We start from the raw sequence: 12,433 nt of genomic DNA, 5'->3' as shown, positions 1-12,433 counted from the left end.
TGTTATATCCGATTTTTCGTAAAAGTGGGGGGTGTGCGAAACCCATACACATTAAAATTGGTATGAAATGATAGTCGGTTTGTTCAAAACTTGCGTTTTCTTGGATGATATCCCCACTACGGCTTACTCGTTCATTATTTTCGAAATGCTGTACTACATGAAAGTATATGTTTAATTTCATTCTGAAAAAGTTACAGTATCACTCCAGAGGCCTCTGTGGCAAACGTTTCAGTTTTCTTCTTCAAACACCATCACCTAACCTAACCGAATATGCACCATGAAAACATTTCAAGGGCACGTAGAGAAATTATGACCACCTTGCTACGAATTTACACGGGAATATTCCAAAATTTAACTAGACGCAAGAAAATATAAACTATCCTCTGAAATCAGTGACGTACTCTGTCATATCCTGAGATAAACTACATTCTTACTTAGTTTCAGCATATAACATTAAAATTAAGCGATCGTTTGCTTCATTCTTTATATCTAACGAGATTACAACTGCTATTGACTACATTATGTACATATTTCTTATGAAAACATGTTCTCTCTTTCTTTCTTTCTTTATGGAACAGCAGTTGACAAGCATTACTAATCAACTCCGACATCGCCTTCGAATGTCAACAAGAGAGCTCACAAGTGCTCATAGCAAAAAAAAAAATGATACCAAAGGTTGAATTTTGTGGCAAACGCTTAAGCTTTCTTATTCAAACAGCGTCATCTAACCTATGTATATCACGTATGTACCATTAAAACATAAATCAAACACCAGTAGAAAAGTGATAACCTTCTCTCTATAAATTACATGGGAATAGCCTTTCCAAAATTTAACCAGATGCAAGAAAATATAAACTAACCTCTGAAATCAATTATTCACTCTGCCATATCTTGAGGTGTATCCCATTCTTACCTAACTGCAGTATTTAGCAGTAAAATTAAGCTATCGTTTACTTCTGCCTTTTTTCTTTTAACCAGTTAGCAACTGCTATTGGACACGTTATTTACACACTTATTACGAAAACATGTTCTATTTCATTTCCATTTTTCTTTACGGAACAGCAGTTGACAGGTATTACTAATAGACTCCGGCATTGTCTTCGAATGTCGACGAGAGAGCTTGCTAGTGGACATAGCGAGAAAACAATACCGAAGATGATCAATCGCATGCAATATAGTGGCTGGGTGCATAAATATTGGTAAAATCGCTCGTGATAATGGATGCGTCAGTGATAAGCCTCTTGTTGTAACCGAAGGATAATACACAGTTTAATATAGGGATTTCGAAGGGACATTAAAAAAGACCTGACGTTATAAAGGGGTTCTCGTTATATGCCTTACATCGCTATAGCAGACTTCTACAGTATACCCTTTTTAGGCTGATGACACACGGAGCGGTTTTCGCCGAGTCGGCCGCCGCGTCGGCACATGTTTCTATTGTATCAGATGGGATGAAACAGACACAGCGGTGCTCGCCGACAGGCGGCAGATTTGCCGACTCGGCCTGTCGTGTAGCTGGCGGTGCAGCGAGCGGTTTGAAGACTTTGTGCGCGCTCTAGCGCCATAGATTTATTACATTCAGCTGAATCACGGCTGACTTGATGCTTCGCTCTAGTCGGGCGTGGCTGAATTTACGCGGCGATTGCATCATTGGTAGGTATTCTTGTATTAGATATCATGAAGTATCTTTGAAATTCAATAATATACACGTAAAAGGATATATAGAGTAAGTAGTCTTTTGGAATAAGAATAAGAACAATCCTTAATTTTTCGGTAATTTTAGTTAGCTTCCTCACCTAACGTCACGCTCACTAATGTGTTTTGTCCACTGCCTGCTCGATACGCACCCGATGACTGCTTATAAGCAGTCATTTTAGATGCAGTTCGAGCAGGCAGTGGTTTCGTCACAGTCGGCAAAAACCGCTCTGTGTATCAATCCCAGGCGGCGGCCGACTCGGCAAAAACCGCTTCGTGTGTCATCAGCCTTAGTTGGGTGTTATTAGTAAGTGCATACAACATCTTTGAAGTTTTTATAAATTTGTTTTCACTCTTGATTCATTCGCTTTTCTGAGTATGGTATTACTTTTTACGAGGGCTCTGTGCTATGGTCGTATTGCATCAGCTGTTCTTGCAGCAGTAGAGCACTGGTTGCTTAGATAAGACATGCTCACGTGTTTTGCGAACTGTCATTTTGGAAGTGAAGCTGTGCAGAATACAATAGTTGTGAAGTCCCAAACATAATGGGTGGAGCCCTTGTTTGCACTTGGCGCACTGTGAGTTAGATCTCTTTACAGGTCCACCATCCTTATTGCTTGACACAGCACTTCATTTTAGGTTGCATCTTGGAAGTTTCTTCCAGTAGTGCTCCCGGAGGATTTGGATCTATAAGACGATGAGCTGGAGATGAAAGCTTCCTTCCTGACACCAACTCGTCTTCGAGAGCTACACTAATTGAGTACGTAAATTTTAGTCCTGTCATTATTTTGCTGTCAGAATTTTCCTTATATATACAGGCTTATCAAAAAGTATACCCATATTTTTAAAAAATGCTGCTTTGAGTAGGATAAACATATTGGGTGGTGTGAATAAAATTGAGTCTGAGTGAGCGTGTGCTGTCTGAGTGTCTCCCTGCCGATGAGCTTCCACTCCGCATTTGCGGTGAATAAAAATGTAGAGTGGAAGCACAGTGTAAACTCGAGTGTCTGGAGCAGCCACTCAGATTCACTGATCAAGGTCGTGCACGTGCCATGTACCTAATACTTCAATGACTTCCAGATAGTTCAATGCTCAACATGGCAGAATACAGTGCGGAATTCCAGTCTGCTTTTATCTCCATTTTAAAGGAACATACACTTCTGTTTTCAAAGTCACAGTTACCGGATAAGAAGCACTAGAAAACAAGTGCAATAAATGCAGTTATGTGTAAACTACTTTCTAAATTTAACTTAAATATTCCCGTCCAATAACTGTTGGTAAAAAATTACAAAACATGAAAACAAGACTGAAATATAAAGTAGAATTAAAGCATACTGGAAACAAACCCATGTTATTAAAATAATGGGAGAAAGGGCTGATGAATCTGATGCAGGGGAAGAATAACTCTACCATCGGCCGTTTGAAAGGTAGGAAATCATAGCCTGAAAATGGTATAACGTAAATAACAAAAATTATGATGAAAATAGTATTTTGACAATTGAATGTATTTTTTAAGGAGCCAATCTGCAGGAGATGTCATCCCTTCAACTTCAAACAGAGGCATCGTAACTCTGCAAACATCGGAGTTCCTCCAAATTCGGCAGTCATGGACAGAATCAGGCCATAATACATCTACACTGGTTGAACTCTTCCTTTCATTGCAAGTGGCCTGCATATTAATGCTAGGGACGCCGTTTCTGTAAATGTAGTCATTCTCTTGAACATGTAGCTTTTGAATTTGTACAAGAGTACACTCTGCAGCTCCAACAGCATAAGGGAAGTTAAAACGTTCTTGCCACTTAGCCTGTGCTTCCTGTATCTAAGCAACATTTGTTGGAATTTTATCTAATAATTTGCTTTCATTTCTATTCATGTCAAAACCTGCAAAAATGTTTTTTGACACAGTGCTCCGAAATGTCTTCACCAACTCCACTCTGAAACCCAGGGTCACCAACGTAACGTAAGAAGATTTTCATTTTTTCTTCGTTTGTTAGTACACCACCTCTTGTTTCTTTGGAGTGCCTAAGGAAATGCTCCACTAGCCAATCAGCAAGCTCCTTACTGGACGTAGATAACACTTTGTAATCAAGTTGAGATGATTCTCCGCAAAGTTTATATAATTTTCTTTTCCAATTAACCACAATCATAAACTCCGGGTTAGTATTGAACTTGACACTATTGCCTCGAGTACTGAACTAGCTCAAGGAAACACGAGCAGGCACTAACGGAAATGAGTGTCTGCTTTATCTTAATTCACCAGAAATCTGGAGCGCCCATTCTGCTACTCAAGCGACTGGAGTGTCTGCTCAAGGTCACAGGTCTGCTGTGAGTGACTGTTACCGACCAGCAGTTTTTATTCACCTCATTGCGAGTGCCTGCTCTGAATTTGCGAGTAAAGAGTGCGTGCTCATTTTTATTCACACCACCCATTGAGACGATTATGGTTTTAAACTGAAGAGGACCGGGCTAGTTGGCTGTGCGGTTAGGAGCGCGCAGCTGTGAGCTTGCATCCGGGAGATAGTGGGTTCGAACCCCACTGTCGGCAGCCTTGAAGATGATTTTCCGTGGTTTCCCATTTTCACACCAGGCAAATACTGGGGCTGTACCTTAATTAAGGCCACAGCCGCTTCCGTCCCCTTCCTAGGCCTTTCCTGTCCCATCGTCGCCATAAGACCTATCTGTGTCATGCGATATAAAGCAACTAGAAAAAGAAAAAAAACTGAAGAGAAAAGAAGGGAGCGTTTATTGAACTGCTGCTAGTAGTCATTACCTGACCATGACTTTAATTGGGAAATTAAGAAAATGAAATGGCGTATGGCTTTTAGTGCCGGCAGTGTCCGAGTACAAGTTCGGCTCACAAAGTGCAGGTCTTTTGATTTGACGCCCGTAGGCGACCTGCGCATCGTGATGATGAAATGCTGATGAAGACAACACAAACACCCAGCCCCCGTGCCAGCGAAATTAACCGATTATGGTTAAAATTCCCGCCCTGCTGGGAATCAAACCCGGGACCCCTGTGGCCAGAGGCCAGCACGTTAACCATTTAGCCATGGAGCCGGACAATCGGGAGGTGTAACCGTTGTTATGAATAGCACCTGTGCTATGTAGCCAGGCCAGTACGATGTGAACCACTCAGCAGAAAGCTTGTGGGCGATGTTTGTCTGGATATGTTCATGATTTTTATTTTCCTTCCGATACAACAAATCGAACAAGAAACGTCTATATTATTTTCATGAAAGATGGGCTTCGCCGCGTTTGAAAGCAAATGTACACAGCACACCGAATGTTCAGTTTCTGAATGGTTGTATTGGCAGAGGTGGCCCAATTCTCTGGCCTCCTAGAAGTCCCAATCCCACTTTGCTTCTTTTTTCTGGAGATATATTAAGAATTTTTTTAAATAGTAAGAACATATGTGACTTAGTGCATCTCAGACAAAGGATCGCTGCTGTGATCGCAACTATCACTCCAGACATGCTCCAGTTTAGAAGTCAATAAACTGATTATCAATTTGATACCTGCTGTGGCAGTAATGGGGAACATACCTATAAAATTTATTAAGGTATGTAAAAAAAAAACCCTCATCTTCCCTGTTCAGTTTAAGACCATAATCGCCTTAATATGTTTATCCTCCTTGAAACAAGAATTTAAAAAAGGGTGTTCTTTTTCAGTGATTCTGTATATCGTTGTCATGTCTTGTTGCAAGCCAGATCGCTTTGTAAAGTATACACCAATTCAAGCACTGATAACTCTGGAACAACATTGCGTAGCAACCAGTTATAATAGTCAAAATATTTTTGTAATAACTTGAGTGTTGGAAAAATACATTATATTCAACATTTAATATAATAAAGACTGTTGAATAGAAGAAGATGAATATCTCCAACCTCTTTATTTTTGCTTCTTTGCTTCAATGAGGCTGTGCCTAACCTAGAGAATGGATACTGCGTGCTGGATTTCACTGGCATTTCCCCACTGGGAGACCAGCATCCAACTAAAGAGGCTTTTCCGCCTGAAGCCATTGGCCCTTTTATAGAATTAGGTTATTTAACGCTGCCTAACACTCGGCTTTGAGCCTGTGGTTGTACGGCTTACTCCATCACATAGTAGATAACCCTGGCCAGACTCTTTTTCCAAAATATTACTTCAAAATATAATTTTTTTGTTTTTTCTGCCCAATTTCACATGCAATGCTCTGAACATTATTTCATGTGTAGTAATGAATGCATGTTAAACATGCAAAGATTTTCTTAATAGCTTTTATAAAAATTTGAATTTAACTACATTTGAATGATGGTGCAGTGTCAAAAATAATGATTTACAAGTGCAAAATTTTGTGCACATTTTAGTACTGGACCAGTAACTAATTTTACTTGAATGTGTAATTGTTGTAAAGTTTTTATGAGATTTCAGTTCCTTTGTCTTGTGAAACTTTCTCCTCTTATCTGTGACAACATGTTAAGAATCCTCGATCTACTGTTATTCTCTTGTATAGGTAATCCAAGCCACTAATCGTTTTTGAGTCCACCATGCTTTTTGCAGCCCTATATGATACAGAGTCTGGATTATAATACGAGGAGCGTTAGCTGAACACGTTATGAACCATCTCTGTCAGTCTATCTCCCAAAATAGGCCTCATAAACAGGGTTTCTATAACGAAACAGAGCGCCATCATGATGAAAAAAAATTTGAGTGTCTGACCCAGTGTTATGATAGATTTTACATCCCTGTAATTATATATCACCAGCGACACTTTGAAACGAAGTGAATATGATTGTTGAAAAATATTTCTTTATTTTATAAAAATATGTACAGTAAATTTTTGCTGTGGACAGGCATAATGCTTATGTGTTCTTTATAGAGATCTATATGGATTTTTTTGATAATTACCGAGTTCTGTTATGAACTTCTTATATTTTTGCATCATATGCCTTGAAATGACATCATCGTTTTGAAACACGCACTTTGTATTTGGAGATCTGTTCCTTTGATATTGAAGTACAAATTCCTATTTAGGATCTGTACTTGAATTGCCTGTTGCATAAAAATTTATCTGTTGCACTTATAGTTGTATTGCTTGTCTGTTATGGTTGTGTACTTTGTCCTTCCTTAAGCAAATCATCTGACTTTATTTTTCCTGTAGTTTCTTGTAAAATTTGTAACAGTAGTGTATAAATTGCAGTATTTTCTCGATTTGTGTTCTGATGTATAATGTTAACCTTGCAGATTAACTGTCTTCCTAGTAGATGTTAAGAATTAAAGTACGGTATGTTGTTGAATAAAGATCTGTGTTACATGAGATGTTTCTGTGAACTGCTCTTAAGGTTAAAAAACAAATCATGCCACAACCATCCTGCCTGGCCTTTACCTATCAAGCGAGCAGTGTTTAGTTTGAAGGCCTGCAGATTACGAGGTGATATGTGGTCAATGCAATGAATTCCCTCAGTTGTATTTCATGATTTTCTTTTTTATAAACTCTGTGGACCTGCTAAAAGCTGGTTTGTTGGAGAAGTGTACATTGGACTGTTGCATAAATTTATAATGCACCTGGGGCTGGAAATTCTTCAGATCTTGATGATGACTTTCAAGTATAATGTATGGGGGTGGATCAAATTTATGAGACAGTGTGTTCTGAGTGCGTAATGTCGGAGAGTGGGCGGCAACTTCATTGAGATATGGTGGGGGATGTCAGAAGAAGGGATGGCGGGCAGTTGGCCTTCGAAGCTCCATATGTTATACTGCTCATGATGTCTGAGCAATAGGTTCGGTGATCAAATACTTTCAATGCCTCATGTGTTTGCTTGGCATAAGGAGTTCAAGGAAGGCTGTGAATGGGTTGAAAATATCAGTCATGGTCGTTGTCTATGGATAAGGATTATAGAGGAAAAACTTTAATGCCACTCATGATCTCACTGAAGGCAACTGACATTGCACGGTATCTGAAATTGCTTCTCAGGTCGGATTATATTATAGGAGCTGTCAAGCCATTGTCACAAAAGGAACTAGGCTACCATAAATTTTGTTCCCTACAGGGACAGTCAACATTCGACAACAATAAAAGTTGAAACGTCTGCAGATTAGTGAAGGCGTTCAGCAAGATTTGCAGATGGAAGGGATGCATTTTTTAATTGCATCATCGCCTTTGATGAAACTTGTGTTCACCATTACACACCCGCGTCAAAACAAGTCAGTAAGGAGTGGTGAAGGAAGAGTGAGGCTACTCCAGTGAAAGCCAACCCACTACTGTCAACTGGCAAGATGCTTGCAACTGTGCTTTTGACCAGCATGGCATCTTGCATGTTGTTTTTTTGCAAGGGCTTCCAACCATCAATGCAGTGTATTACTGTGAGGTTTTTAGTGGGGTTAGACTTGCTTATCACCGCAAGTGATGCGGCCAACCAATACAAGAAGTCTCTCTCCTTCACAGCAATGCCTGTCCCCATACTGCAGCTCTCGCTCATGAGAAATTGGAAGAAATGAGATGGACACCACTCAACCACCCTCCTTACAGCCCAGATCTATCGATCTGCTATTTTCATCTCGTTATGCCACTCAAGGAGGTACTAGGTGGCAAAACAAACGATTTGGGGATACACAGTTGCCAATATGCTGGGCTAAGTGCATTTCTAAAGCAGGAGGTAACTCAGAACAGTTATGTATACTGGATTATGTTGTAATAGCAAATAAAAAAATGTTAAAAATAAGTCACGTTTAAGTTTGATCCACTTTCATATATACTGTACTGTCTAGTCATCACGTTTGTAGATTTTAAAAAAGCGTTGGACAGTATTCATCGTGACTCATTATTAAAAAGCCTTAAAGAATTTGGATTATACCAAAAACTTGTTAACCTCATTAGTATGACTTTTAAAAATATGAAGGCAAAAGTTAAATTTAGAGGTGAATTATCAGAATCATTCACTATAAGAACTGGACTTCGACAAGGAGATGGACTTTCACCATTGTTATCTAATTGTGCATTGGAGAAGGTTATACGTGAATGGAACAAGAAATGCCAACCAACTATCAAGATCGGTAGAAGTATTAAACTCAACTGCCTTGCTTTTGCGGACGATTTAGCATTACTTGCAAATACAATAGAAGAGGCTAAATTTCAAATTGAACAACTAGAAATTATAGCAAAGAAAATGGGATTACAAATTTCATTTGAAAGCACAAAAATGATGCCAACTTTTAAAGTTGATTTACCAGTTATTCAACTGAACAGTAATAAAGAGATTAAAATTGTTCAGAAATTCAAATATCTTGGGGAAATAATAACATGGAACACAAATGAAAAAGAAGCAATAGAACACAGAACAACTAAATTTAAACAAGCACAAAGACTTACCTGGCCAACCTATTAAAAAAATTCTTTCGATAAACGCTAAGCTGAAACACTAAAATTCCATAGTTAAACCAGAGGCAGCGTATGCTAGTGAAACTTCATTCAAATTAAATGTAAAATCTACAACAGACAAATTACAGAAAACTGATAGAAGAATTCTTAGAACAATTATTAATAAAAAACACCAAGTTGATGGACAGTGGAGATTGTTGCCTTACAACATTGTCTATCGTGAATATGAATCAATAATATCTACAATGCGTAAAAGAAGAATTTCCTTTTTCTGTCACATATCAAGATTACCAGACACCAGGATATTGAAACAACTATTTGATTACTTTTTGAAACATAAAATCAATAATAATTGGTTCAAAGAAGTTCAGGATGATTTGGAAGAATTGGGTATAACTCAGCAACAAATCAAAGACAGAAAAGAGAAGAGGATTTTGAAGAACAAACGCATAAGTCTCAAACTAAAAACAGTTGAAAGGAAACAATATACTATATCGGACACACAAAGGGTTTCCAGGTCGGAGAGGATGAGAAAGTTCTGGGAGAAGAAAAAGAAGAAATTAACTCAAATGTATTGATTTAAGTGCTCCAATGTGGGCGAAAAATATGTAAATAATAAATAATACTGTACATGCAAGATTTGTTGGATATTGGTGCTATGGAGAAGTGGGAACAGAGGAGGGAGGCTTTCATTTTTCACAGTACTACCAACCAAAGAGAGGGAAACAAATGGGGAAATGTAATATATTGAACCCAGTTTGAACAATATTCACTTCATACCTGGATGTTTACTGTATACATACAAACGAACAGAAAAAGTAGTGGGGATGAAATAGTCATTAAGTAGTGCAGTGTTATAGACATTTGTGCTGGTCTTTCATGTGCTTACAGTTGTGAGAAACATTTGCAGTAACGTAACTAAAATGTGTGTAGGAAATCTTCATTGAGCACTATAATATTTTATATCCTCCTGTCCCTTATCCAGCTCATTCCTGCTAAAATAATATTAAATCCTTAAAAGTACTTAAATAAATAAATAAATGAATACTGGATTAAAGCCTATTTATTTAATGAAGCCGAACTTTCAGCCAAATTGCATTGGCCTTCATCAGGGCATGTTAAGATCTGCTTCCGACAGTGAGCAAAGAAATTCAAAGAAACGTGGAAGTCATGACGGTACTATCCACGGCCTACCCCACTAATTGGACTCGAGGATCGTAGTGCTGTGATTCACTGCCCTCTGTCGACAGTTTCGTGAGTGCGTCTCGCTGTTCTATGGTGGTGTTATGCAAGTATTTCTGCAGTACAGGTCTGCATGTAGTTGATAAAGCAATAATTTTTTTCAAACCACACACAAAATTAGCCCCTAAGTCAACTATAAATATAGTTAAACCAGCCATAAGCAACAAAAATTTTGATAACCATGTATCAATGAATGGACTATTACACAGGAATAACGAGTGAAGTCCAGCTGTTACTAGTGTAGATGAATGAACTGAAGCTGAGACAGGTGTTGGAGCAGCCACTACCATTGGGAGTCGAGAAGAAAAAGGAATCTGCGTACTAATAGTCTGGCCAGCACCACCAATGCTCTAATTAAATTCATAAAGAAAAGAATCCTTACCAAAGTCTAAATAATACACATAATTCCAGCTCCCATATCTTATTATTCAGCAATAGCCATCAACAACGCCACATCCCAATTCAATTAGACAAGGCCGCCAACAATCCAGCTTTATAAGACTTATACAAGATGAATAATAATGAGAAAAATTCTGCTATGTCATATTGGATCCTCGTCGTTGGCAGCTGCAACTCGCATCCGAGTAAATATATTCTTAAGCGGTTCACACTCGCGATGCTTTGTGAATATGTTTCAGACGACTTAGTAGCCGAATCTTGGCAGGAAACTTACGTCCACACAGATCACATGGAATGGCTGGGGGAGGACGGGGCAGTGCTTGTCGTTTATCCTCTTCATGCCGTCTTCGTTCCTCTTCAAACACCGTAATTAATGTAGAAACAGTGTGACGCCAAAATGTACGATTCTCAGCAAGCGTATACCAGGATTTAGTGTTAATTCCAGCTCTTTTCATAGTATGCTTTAGCTGATCTGTGGAACGCCTCAAAAAAGAAAAGAAAAAAAACCCTGCCTTTGCTTTGCATGGTTGTACGAATACCTTTTGAAGGATAAGTTTGGAGCTCTTAATGTATATTCGCTCATTGTATTGTATGTTCCTCGCATGTAATATTTCATTGGAATTAATTTTAATGATTACTATCAAAAGATAATTCACCTCGCATGTAGATGCAAACATATCTATAGGTTCAATTCCGGACGTCAGAAATAAACTATCGTAAGTGAAATTTCTCCAACTTAATAGGACAGCAGAAAGAAGCTGCTGAGACACATATTATGCTACCTTTAAGGCAGGTCGAATTGACAGTTCTGACTATGGTAAACTATCATAAGAGCCAATACGATAAGGAGTGTGGCAACCGGCATAAGGTTGAACTCTTAAATGATGGTCGTTATTGCTGCAGGCCATAGTATCACATAGCTTATCTTCATTCCTTCAAAACATACACATACAGTATTGTACCTATAAGAAGGTACGACCAAAGCAAGTCACCAAACCTCAAGATTGTCATTTTTGCATTTACGATAGTTTACCTCTGATGTCTAGAATTGTTTCTGAGTGTACCTGTGAGGCACACATTACCATGTACTCATTCCTTTTTTAACACTTTGAAGATTGAGCAGTGAAGTTAGTATGTTTTCACACTTTTATACAAAAATAACTGATAACCTTACTTACAGTCACAAACCTATTTTGGATCAGCAATGTTTGAGCTATGCATGCATACCTTGTTTTTCAAAATTGGAGAAAAACCACTCGATTTTTATAAATAAATTGAAAAACCTTTTTTTCTGAGCTACACTTGCATACCTTGTTTTTTTTTCAAAATTAGGGCAGTGCAAGATGATCTTTTTTTTAAATGACGAAGTGGGACAGTAATAGTGTTGGTCTGAACATTTTTTCACATAATCTATGGTTTAACACAACCTTCTCTTATCCACAGAAGACCATGCCATTATGGACAACCACCTTTTAACGTTGGTTCCTCTGAAGTAGATATACAGTATGTCTTCAGATAACTAATCTAACTAATGTTATTCATGGTAAACATGATTGTATTGTTAATGAGTTTATCAGATCATTTAAACTCGAGCTTTCCTTTTTCTGGCCAATATATGTAAGCAGAACAGGAATAAATAATTTCTCACAATGTTAGTTATATTGAAAATTACCTGGATTTCTGTCCACTGAGTAACACTGTTCCCTGAATACTCAAAACGAATGTTCACCGTTCATCGAC

This window comes from Anabrus simplex, chromosome 13, assembly GCF_040414725.1.
Source record: "Anabrus simplex isolate iqAnaSimp1 chromosome 13, ASM4041472v1, whole genome shotgun sequence".
In the NCBI taxonomy this organism is placed as follows: domain Eukaryota; kingdom Metazoa; phylum Arthropoda; class Insecta; order Orthoptera; family Tettigoniidae; genus Anabrus; species Anabrus simplex.
The sequence above is the reverse complement of the archived record's forward strand: the minus strand, read 5'-3'. Positions refer to the sequence as shown.